The sequence below is a fragment of the Sebastes umbrosus genome, chromosome 2, assembly GCF_015220745.1.
Source record: "Sebastes umbrosus isolate fSebUmb1 chromosome 2, fSebUmb1.pri, whole genome shotgun sequence".
In the NCBI taxonomy this organism is placed as follows: Eukaryota; Metazoa; Chordata; class Actinopteri; order Perciformes; family Sebastidae; genus Sebastes; species Sebastes umbrosus.
In genome coordinates this window covers 14,168,114-14,180,123 of record NC_051270.1, presented here as the reverse complement: position 1 = coordinate 14,180,123, position 12,010 = coordinate 14,168,114, and the positions used below count along the sequence as shown (strand labels likewise).

The following is a 12,010-nucleotide window of genomic DNA, read 5'->3' as shown; positions in this document are numbered from 1 at the left end:
TTCTTTTCCTCCTCAGCTGCCTCATGAAACAGGGTTAAGTGATGGTTTCAAGGCTGAGAGACATCCTGTTTCTTCTTCTTTTCTCCCTTCCTTTCACTCTTTTGCACCCACTCAATCGTTAAAAGAAGTTCTGCATCTGTTTCAACTCTCACTGTATTTGGAAGCTGATAACTATTTGTACAAAGTATTTGCAACTCAGAACAGGTTTAATACACCAGTAACATGATGCCAGGATAAACCCTTCAGTGTTTGTGAATTGTTCCTGTATACAGGATGAACTTCAGGCTGCACCTGCCTCTCATTCTTTGTTCCCCTAAGCCCTGAAAGGCCCTTGACCAGACCGTCTAACGAAACTGGAGGATCTTGTTAAGAACAGAACAATTTGTTCCGCCAAAGGGGAGACATACACACACCACCGAGTAAAAGTTCCTTCAAGACAAAACCAGGCAATTAAAGCTGACGAGTTTACAGCTGAGGAGACAAAGTGATAACCATTTTCTTGACATGTCATTAAATCACTCGAATCAGAGCATGGGAAAAGGCCCCTCGGCCTGCACATATTGCATTGTATGGTGTTGATGTTCTGGTGAAATGGGACGGAAACAACTGCCTCTTGTCAGCCTTGCATCTCTTTAGCTCAGGATTAAGTGTTTTGGTATTGTAGTGCTTACATGTGTTGTTTCTCTGAACACGGTGTCCGACAAAGCAATCTGTGCTGGCATTTTCTAATGTCACTTTTGAAGGAGGACACAATTTTGCCAGCTGGGCAGTCTTTGGCATTTCCCAGAATCTACAGTTCAGTTCTGTTAATAAATGTATTTGATGGTTTACCTTCACAAAGCAAAGCAATTGACATCAGACTGATGTTACTAAAGTTATTGAGTCTGTTATGGTACATGTCCACAAGGGCGTTTTTGGGCACAAGAGATTTCCTCGCCTTCCAGAATTGGACGCTTGATGGGCTGCCACTAGACACAAGGCAGTCGGCACCTGTTTGGACAAACGCTTTCACTCGTGGGCCGCTGCTCCCAGCTTTCAAACCGGAACAAACATGGCAGCTATAGTTTAGAAACTTTTTTCTTGTATATTATGAAAATAGTTCACCAAAATGTGTTTCTGAAATTTTTTTAGTCAAGAAATAAGCCATACAGTTGCTGTCTTCATTTTAGATCAACAACGGTTAGTTTAAAAGTTTCTAGAGAGTTTCCAGAGACGGCGAGTCGCGCCGGATGTCCCTGAAAGTAGCCTAGACCTCAACTTTATTGAAGAACAAAACACTGTAACTTGCACGCTTTGCTAATGTATATAGTGGGTTATTCTATATTTATATTGTTTATGCTAGTAGTAGTAGTCAGGTATATTTCTAGTGTATTCCAATATTCTTTATATTTTGTATTCTTTGGATATATTTCTTTAGTGTTGACATGTACATTTTATGTACTGTTCCTGTGCATTGCTTAGATAACCTGCTGCTGTAATTAATATGATAATTAATAATTTCCCAATTTGGGATCAATAAAGTACATCTATCTTTATGTAAATGATGAGCAGCCAACGTGACAGTCTGTCTCTCGAAACGCTTCGCTACCAGAACGCATTGCACAGCTGCAGACAATGAATGGGAAGCGTCGGAAAGGATCGGATCCTGTGGACACGTAACATTAGGGACCAAGCAGCAAGACACAGTTAGCCTATAGCTCTGAAGAAGCACCTCCAAAAGTTTCTTATTAATACCCCGCTATTCACGCTTGTTTAACCAACTGAAATGTGCTTATAGTGGAAGACAAAAACTGAGAAAACATTTGGTGTTCGTAGGTGTATTTTTGTATATTTCATCAGCGCTGCCTAGTTTGACCGTTTGATTTGAGTTTGCGAGTGATTGACTCGTGGCTCTCATCGTTGGCAGCTGGACGGCAGACTCCAGATCAGCTCTGATTGGTTGTTTTCCTCCAATCTGTGAAATCTTGCAGATGCCATTAGGAGCACCGGAGGACACCAGAGGCACATATTTTTTTTCAGATTACCTGTCTCATGCACTACTGCCAGGATATAGTGACCCTTTTATAAAAATATTTTTTTTTAATCATATTTACTCCAACACTGCAGCTTTAAACTAGGATTATTACCTCCTGGCTCTAACTGTGACCCTTAAATTACAGACATTAGAGTGGTATCAATCTTCTCATCTAACTCTCTGAAAGAAAACAGATGAGCTTATTTCCCAAAATGTTGTACTATTTGAAGCTGGACCTTTTTGTCCTGTACACCGAGCTTTAGCTGATTGGATGAGACAGTGGATGAAAGCAACAGAGACACAATGTCTGCGCTCGCGCTTTATCGTAATGGACACTAATCTGACACAACACATCATTATATTCCTGTTCGGCACTCCCTTTCAGCTGGAACAGATTGCATCTTTTTGACCTGAAACACATGGGTGTTGAGACTTAAAAGCATTTGACCTTTACCTTCCGGTTTTTCAGAATATATGTGCAGTTTTTCAGCACCACAGCAGCATATATATTCATTCAGGCTTTGAGCGCAGCTATTTTCCTGTCTGTGGTCATAGCAAGTGTCTCATTGGGGAGAGAAGAAAAGGACAAGCATGTACCTTTTTCTCTGCACAACCTTAGTGAGTCCTTCTTCAGCTGCTCGGGGGCAAGAACAGGAGTCCCTGTGTGTATCCGGAGAGAGAGTGGCCTGGCCGTAGGGTTGCCAAGGCAACAGGGAACAGTGCAGGCATGGTGGTGGGAGAAGAAGAGGGGGTCTGGACTGATAGGGATAACTGGAGACGCCAGGGGACACCTTTGTGCATTAAGATACTCCACACTCCCTTTTGAGGGAGGAAAAGAGAAGTTCCTTTTTTCTCTTTTTTTTTTTAAACCAAACTAAATTAAACCATAAATAGTGCTGCTTAGGCAGTGTCTGAAATTGAAGAGCCCAATATCAGGGAAAGTAGCTCACGGGCGGACACAGAGCATTTTCCGGTATCCAGACCAGGGTGAATGGGCACTTTGATCTATTTCTCATGTCTGCTTTACTAGATACAGTGCTCTGAAAATGAACACACTTGAAATTATGCGGTTATTCGTATTCAAAGTAAAATACATCCTATAAGAATTTACACTAAAATGCAAATCTTAACATGGGTTCATCCCTTCTACCTGATCATTAGCTAAAACCAACTTATAGATGTAAATGTAAATCCATTCATCATCTGTAAGCGCTTATCCTATTCATGGTCGATGGGGCTGATCCCAGCTGACATCGGTGGAAGGCGAGGTACAGGTCGCCAGACTATCACAGGGCTGACACATATAGAGAGAGACAACCATTCACACTCACATTCACACCTACAGTAAATTTAGAGGCAACAATTAACCTAACCTGCATGTCTTTGGACTGTGGGAGGAAGCCGGAGAACCTGGAGAAAACTGTTACGTCTCACTGGGACACTTGAATAGCACAGAGCCATCGTTAACGTTATATTAGTAACACCTGCGCTTATCCTACTACGCTGTGAAGAAAGGCCCATCAAAGCAGTAATTATCGGCACATACTGTGATTTCATAACTGCAGGATATGAACTCCTCTTACATTAACTGTTTTATTGATTAACTGCACAGCAAACATTTTTCCATAAATGCTAATTAAATCACAAGTGAAGCAGCAAATCTACGCTTTATAATACAGCCAGTGGAACATAATACTGATCCATTGCCATTCTCATGTCATCGGTCTTAATTAGTGCTCAGTTTCCTGAGCCTGGGAACCCGGCCACCATGTTGACTTTAGATGTGGCCCCTTCCCAAGCGGGCACGGTTTTGTTTTTGTAAGACTAGGACGATACAGCTTTACTGGAACTGGCACATAGCAAGCTGGCCAGCACGGGCAAGATATGACCATTACTTTAAAGTAATGTAAACAGCTTCAGGGTGCTGTTTTATCTTTCAATTAAAGTATACACTTTTGGGGACAACAATAACCAAATATCCACGAATCCTGTGTGTTTGATTCAGGCACTGTAATCCTCACACTCTGACAAATACAGATTTCACACTGCATTTATCTGGATTGAATGGACAAATTGATAGTATATTAATGTCACTTCCAGTCTTTTCACAGCGGTTTCACCAGTCTAGAAAGTATATACATGTTATGAGCAACATGCCGCCTAAATGAGTCACATCCACTCACATGTGGGCACAGGTCCATTAGCCTTTGTCACATTTCATTTAGTGAGTCGAGAGGATATCTAATGGCTTGTGACAAATAAAAGGTCAAACCTATTTAGAACATCCTCACATGTCCATGTAACCGATTTAGAAAAAAACGTTGCTGTAATGCTTGTCGGGTTTAGTCGAGCTGAATAGAAAGATCTGCAGCATTACCTCTGAATAGACACATGGTGGTTAACTTTGATAAAGACCACTGCTGTGAATTTACTCTTTTGGTAACAATCCAACCCCATTGCCCGACAAATACCTTGAAATTAGTTCAAATGAGGCACTTTTCTGATCTTTGACAGCCTACATCACAGAAGATGGATGGAGCGTTCCCAGTCAGCGATTCCTCCGTGGGAGATGAGAGGACAAAGACGTAAAAGGAAGCCGTTGTTTAGCCAGTTACCGATTATGGACGAAATAACTTGAAACAGCAGTGAGAATCATTAGGGGAAGGTTTATGTGTGTGTGTGTGTGAAAATATCCAATATCTCATGAAATTATATTGGCAGGAGAAACGTGAGTGGCGGCACTTCTAAGAGCTGGTAAAACAGCAAACGTGGCAGGAATATGGTAAACAGAGAACAATCATCAATCATTCCCACTACAGTGGAACCTTTCTTGTTTGTTTCCCCACTCAGATTTTCTCCTGTACTTTGAAGTACGGTGACTGCATTAGTGTTGCATTAACCCGCGTCACTGCTTGAGTGCTGAATCATTGTGCTTGTTATCTTGTTATCCCTGCTGCCACTCCTGTAGTATCACACATAATGAACACATCTTCAATTAGAAAATCTCTAAAGGATTGGACGCACTCGGATTTAAAAAGGTAAAAATCAGTTCATTCCGATGGAATTGCCGCGATCGGAGGATCTGCTTGACGAGGCGAATTTATCACACAGAGTTTGGTGAACCTTGATATGCAAATTTGCACCATTGACCAATAGCACGCCATCTTGACAATGCTGACCTTTGAGGGGAGAGAGAGTCCAAAATAGAGGAAGCTATTGGTTGTGTGCAACTATTCATTTAACCTCGTCTGTCAGAGTAAAACCCACTAAGGAGATACGGTGTACAGACAGTTATGAGACAGGATGGTTTAAACATATCTTTTGAATGAACTTAAAGGACCATTGTGGAACAATTAGGGGGATCTATTGGCAGAAATGGAATATAATATCAATAACTATGTTTTCTTTAGTGTATAATCACCTGAAAATAAGAGTCGTGTTTTTGTTAGCTTAGACTGAGTCGTTTATATCTAGATAGGGAGTGGGTCCTTTTGGTGGAGTCCGCCATGTTGCACCGCCATGTTTCTACAGTAGCCCAGAACGGACAAACCAAACTCTGTTAACTTTTCCTGCTTGGCCGAAGTTGATGACGCTACTCGCTGCTATAGCCGCCGCTCTCTCTCTCTTGCTTCACCACTCATTTCCCACGTACACACACACCCCCAGGAAGAGCGCCAGGCTTTGATGCAAATTTTCGAAGTGGCCAAACGGTGGTACTACAACGTCCGTGTCCGTCACGTGATGCCATTGGGTCCAAAAAGAGTTTTTCCCATAGACTTACACTGAGAAAGAGACGTCCACAACTCAGCGGATAATTTATTTTGAGGTAGATCAATGAACACTCTAATAGCCCTTATTTAAATCGTTAGGTCCTAAAAGTTGTAAAATGCACTAATAGCTGAATCTAGAGTTATTTCCTTCCTCCGTTCATGTGAATGAGACCCAGACCGAACTGGACCGCGGGCTGGAAGGCGGAGTTAAAGGAAACGCTACTGCGCCTGCTCTATGGGCCGAATGGATGCGGAAGATCGCCGTATGATACGAGTACTTTATTCCAGTTCTCTTTATACATCCATGATCCTGACAGATATTGTGTTATAAAAACATGGCATAAGTCACGCAAAGCCTACGGAGCTAAACATAGACCTAACTTATGAAAATGAATGACGACAGCTGGGAGGAAAGACTTCCTTATCTACGTGTTTCTGCCACCTGTATCCCTCCTATCTCGTTTTCTGCCTGTCTGGTGCCAGATTGGTACAGACAGAGCAGAGGTGCGAGGATGACCCTGAGCTGTCATTGTTTCTCTACTAACGCCCTTCCTTCTCACTCCCCCTTTCTTTCTTTCCTTCCTTCTCACTCTCTGTTCCTTTTTAGGGATGGCAGGCTGCACAGAGACAGGTGATTGCTGCTAGGGTGTGTGTGTTTTCTCTTCCATTTAGAGACGTGCTATGTCAAAGCCAGCAGAAAGTGTTTGGAATCACTCACCTGAAATGTCAGTGACTTCCTAACAGGGTGTCCATCAATGCTTTTTCAAACTGACAAGGGAGCCATTAGCTGGTGGCTCTTAGTGTGATGTGGAAAGGGGCGGGTTTGAGTTTTTTTGTTTTTTTAATGTCCGTCTGCAGGTGTTGTCTGCAGCAAGCCTGTATGACATCAATGTAATAGGAAAAAGAAAGGAGAATCAGCATCTGGAACTCATCTGTACATGAAAGCTGTGAGAACACTTATTTATAGTTACCATGAGGTTCTGGTATACATGACCTATGAAATGGGGTGTGATTATTATACCTTCTTGATTATAGCTATTGCTCATGTTCTGCAGACACACATCACAGACACACACACACACAGGTGCAGCCACCATGACGACGCTGCACCGTATGCAGCATGGACACAATCTTTAATCATCCTGTGGTCCGCTGCAGAGGGAGAATATACAGTGATGGTGATGCAGACACAAACACAAACACAAGGACACACACCTTCCTCCACTCGTAGCCCACCCCCCCTGCAAACCTACCATTCCCTAGTCCATGATGTAATGCTATCAGACCCCTCCTCTGCTGCCTCTCCCTCACACACTCCTCTCTTCTCTCTCTCTCTCTCCTTCTCCTCATTCTATTGGTGGCTCCCGCCTGCATCTGCTGGATCAGCTCTGACTCCCCTGCACACACACACACACACACACACACACATACACACACACGCACACACACGCACACACACTTCCACGCTTCTTCTCACACACTCTTACACATACACTACCGGGGGGATTCCTCCGCCACTGCAGCCACTGCTCGCTCCACCTGGCTCCTGTCTTCTGCCGTGGGGGGAAAAAGCATGGTGAGTCCCTCCTTTCTCTTATGACAGCAGGCGATAGTGGTTCACAATAAGACAAAAGGATGGGAGAGATTTTTCTGCAGAGTGGCGGACAAACACCGGGAGGCATTGCTGCCTGCCACTGCAGCCTGGAGGAGGAGGAGGAGGAGAGGCAAGCAGCTGAGTTTGTGCTTGGAGTGATGAAGTGGTGTGAGGTTGCTCAGTTACTACAGATACCGGTCATCCAGGGCGCCGGGTGCCATGGCAATAGATTGCATTCAGTCAGGGGTTTTGGCTCATTGCGTGTCTGTGTCCTAGTAAGGTGCTAGAAGCCGTGGTGATGTGCACGTGTGTGTGATGATAAATATGTATGTATGCATGTGTGTGCAGCCTGAATTGTGAAGACTAAACATGCTCCAGGTGTGAAAAATGTCTTGCATTCAGATAACATAGGGGGAAGGAAAAACACAAATGTAAACCAATGCTGCTGCATTAAGTTCCTGTGATGGTTTAGTTTGCTCTGACTCCTGCACAGGGAAGATATATCGGCTACAATAAAGCCCTGACAGTCCCATTATGTACGTATAGATTGTTCCTGTTGTGTCACTGACAAAACAGGGTGTGTGCATGTGGTGTGTGAACTCGTGCGCCTGTGACATTTGGACACTTGCAATGCTCTCTCTCTCTCTCTCTCTCTCTCTCGCTACGTCTTCTGCTTCCCCATTATGTGCACTGGGCGCTTTCACTGTAAGGCTCAATGACATTGAGTCTAATAGGAAAAGTAATTCTATTATTGCAACAGCTTTTGACTGCTAAATGACACATTAATGATAATGGGACTGAGGAGTGAAGTCACTGGTGCATTTGTCTTTCTGCTGCTTGACCACATTGCATTTTGTGTAGCAACGCACTGCAACCTTACCTTTTTACATCCAGTGTGTTGAAATGTTAATATTTAATAATGGTTGGTTTACTCCACATGTGGACACTCTCATAACTAATTCATCCAGATGTTTTTTCCATTTCTATACAACATGGAGCTGAGAAGAAGCCAGACTGCTTCTTTTTCCATTTCAATATAAAATGCCTAATTTGGGTTCCTTTTTAAGCATCTCCATCCTGTTTAGTTGATTAGTGCATTAACATGGATCCACAAAACAAACAAATATCTAGCAAATCTGGAAGGAAGCGTAATCCATCAAATGCCACCAGCTCACTGGCAGCAATCCAAACAATATATTTCCTACGCTGGCTGGATAATCTGCATGCCGCTCTTCAATTAACCAACAAACAAATTAGCTTTGCGATGCTTCCCAACTCGCTCATTATTATCAATGATTGCAGCTATAACCACATAGAAAGGACCAAACCCACAAAGATATTTTGGAAGTCAGCTGACCTTGTTCAACGTCTCCGCAGGCCCTCATGGAACAGGGTGTGCAAATATGTTGGTGGATTTTTTCTTTTTTAATCAATGATTAGCACATGAAACGGCTCTTCCCCGAGGCTGTTTAACTCTGACTCTGTAGGCATGAATGGAAAGTAATTATGATGGTGGTCCAACAACAGACTAATAAACCAACAGGCATTGAAGAAGTGCAGTGCATAGTCAGCTCCCATTGGCTATTAAAGCATTATTTTGGGTGCTTAAAAGGTCAGTGTGTTGGTCATACTGAGATAGTTTATTGATTTCTTACTATTTGAATCCCGTCACAGCCGACATAGTGTCTCCCCACTGCCCCAAAGACCTTTAAAAGTAAGACCGGGAGCTAATATTGCTCTCATACGCTGCACTTTGTGACCCTGGCAGAAAATCTAAATGTTAATATTCTCCCTGAAGCAGTTCATCTGTTACTAGATCATCCTCTGATGGTGAGGAGTCTCTTTTCTCATCTGTTTTGTGGACTTGAGGATGCTGTTGGTACATTCGATGTGCTGCAGTTTTATGCTGACTGAACTTGTTCATTTTTAACCTGCCCTCACTGCTGACGTCAAACCAATCAACTAAAGTGAAGGTGAATATTTTTAACTCACTCAAAGTAGAATTGTGAAAGACTAGGAAAGTAAATAAAAGGTCAATTCAATCAATATTTCATCGACTCTGCCAACTGTGGAACCAATTTGGATCCTGAATACAGCACAGAAAAGGATTCACGTATTCTATTGCACTCAATGTGCACATGCGTGTAATGTTGGGTCTATATACAGGCTTCTACACTGTCGGTTGTTATTTTCTTTTCTTTTTTTACTCAAAGATTGTTTGATATTTTTCCCCATTTGTTCTAAACAGAAACACCACAAGTATTCCTTAATAAAACATGTGACGATGTGGGCCTTACTTATGGAAAAAAACAGACCCAGGATGGCTGCTCTGTTTTCTGAAAACACTGAGGAACTATTTTACCCAAACTGTCCGCCAAATGTCATGAATACCAACTTATCAAGAAAATATATCCACTTAAAGACTTCTAACTTTCAATATCTAAATGTATTCTGTCTAATTTGTAACTGTATTAAAAAAAACAACAATGAATACTTCAAGACTAAAGAGCTGTGTTTCTACAAGTGAACGGCTTAGAGCATAAGAATAGCTGCTACTGTAGTTTAACAGAGACTAAACACAGAACACAAGGTTGAGAGCAAAGAAGATATGGATGACCCTTGTTTAACAGATGGAAATATAGTGTGTCTGTTCCTTCCTGCGCTTTTAATTCGTGCTATTATCACTGCTAAAACTACTATAGGATTACTAATATCTTGCATTGTTATCCAAGCAGCTGATGGAAATTTAATTCAGTTTTTAATGAGCTGTTCTCCACAAACCTCGACACTGAAAATGGAGCGAGTCCAAGTTTTGATTTACTGGCTTTTAATTTTAAACACTTAATGGATAAACCTGCCATTAGACCTAAGAAACGCCAAGGCAATTTCTTACGTTTAATGATATTCCCCCCTTAATGCTGTACTATATTTAATGTCAAGATTAATAAAGTTCTTTGTGCTGATAAATTCATAAATAATCAGAAACTCATTAATTCATTCCCAGTGCCTGGAGGCTTTCTTCCACAGCCCTCCCCCCTCCTGCTGTGCAGCTGTGCAGGACCTTCACCTATGCCCTTCCACTGCAGCATCCACTGCTTCAAAACCACCAAGAAAGAGCCAGACAAAGAAAATCCATGTATTGAGCAAACACACACACACACCGACGTCTTCGTTTTAAACGACACTGGCCGTCACTGACGTCACTTCCCCCGAGCTCTCAGGGGAAAACCAGACCACATTAGTGTGCATTAATCTCATAACATCCTATTGTATTCATATTAACACATGTCAGCCCTTCCCCCGGTGTGTGCACAGAAGCTGTCAGGCAGCAGATATTGGTTCTCATTCATTATGGAAAATAAAGAGGCATCCAAACAGTTCGAGACAAGGGTTCGAGTCCATGTCCTAGTCTTTGCCACGTATCAGACTCTCTCTTTATCTAGTTGTCTTTCTTTGTTTGTGTGTATTTCTTGTACTGTTTACTGAAGTAGAAATTAAGCTAATCCAAAAAAAAGGTTAGGCCGCTTGAATCCTTCTTTTCTGCCACATCTTCAGTCAAGATTTTCTTTTGTAAAGTTTTACCAAGCAGGCAATCTTAAAGAAAAAGAAAAGAAATTAAAAAAAAATGTCTACAACAGGAAACATAACAAGTTGAATCTTGATGGTAAAATCAAGACTTTTCATTATTCAGTCTTCAACTCTTCCTGTTTCTCTATGATGAGCTGTGTTGACAAGTTAGCTGGTAAACGTCTAAGCTTTAATTAAAATAAATAGCCTTAAAAACTCACCCTGAGATGATTGATCATGTCAGGAATGAAAGTAAGAGCCAATTAAATTTTAAAAAAATGACATGAATTGCTTCTCCTGTTTGATTATTTTCCCTGTCACTATAAACACAGGCTTACTTCTGGCATGTATCAGACGGAGAGCTGGCTGTGAGGCTGCGGGGAAGGATGGAAGGATGTCTTTGATATGGACATGAGCTGCTACCTGCGGGCACATCGATTTACTCTCCTTCTTATTGATGCTGCTTGGTCACACTGTCTGTTACCAACAACTCTACCTAAGTGCATTCCCTGGGTTAGTTCACCCAAATAAAAAAATGAAACATATTCTCTCACTTACCTCTAATGGTATCTAGCCATGCAGATAGTTTTGGTTTTGTGTGTTAATATTATACTGGGGTATTTGGTCCTGAGATTTCTGCCTTGACCCCAATAGGTGAAAGGAATTGTGTTTGTGGTGCTCACAGCATTGAAAATGACATTTCACAAGCATTATGTCTTTCCATAATAGATTTAATAATTATTTTCCTTTTTTCAAAACATTTTGGAAGCTGTTTCACCTACACTCAAATAAACTGTATAAGTAGATGTAGTCACCGTGACGTCACTCATTGGTTTGTGGACTGCCGCTTTGAAGCCTCGAGTTTGGCATTTTGACCATCGTCTTATTGGTTTTTGGCCGTCGTCATCTTGGTTATTTGCAACCAGAAGTGACACGAGAGGGAGGAGCTAAATACAACCAAACGCTGAATAAGACATTTTAAAAAGGTTATAATTAACTTTCATGAACTGAAAACACGCTGTGAAAGGGTTAAAGTTGTAAGATGAAAACACGGACAACTCCCAG

General features: G+C 41.9%; 1 protein-coding gene across 1 annotated transcript in view; it reads left to right on the top strand.

Moving 5' to 3' along the window:
* Positions 1-7,157: 7,157 nt before the first annotated feature.
* The window catches only part of sema4bb (sema domain, immunoglobulin domain (Ig), transmembrane domain (TM) and short cytoplasmic domain, (semaphorin) 4Bb), a 65,051-nt gene continuing 60,198 nt past the window's right edge, over positions 7,158-12,010 (top strand). Inside the window, exon 1 of the mRNA XM_037757698.1 lies at positions 7,158-7,360. The gene's annotated coding sequence lies outside the window, so the exon portion shown is untranslated. The remainder of the gene's footprint in view (positions 7,361-12,010) is intronic.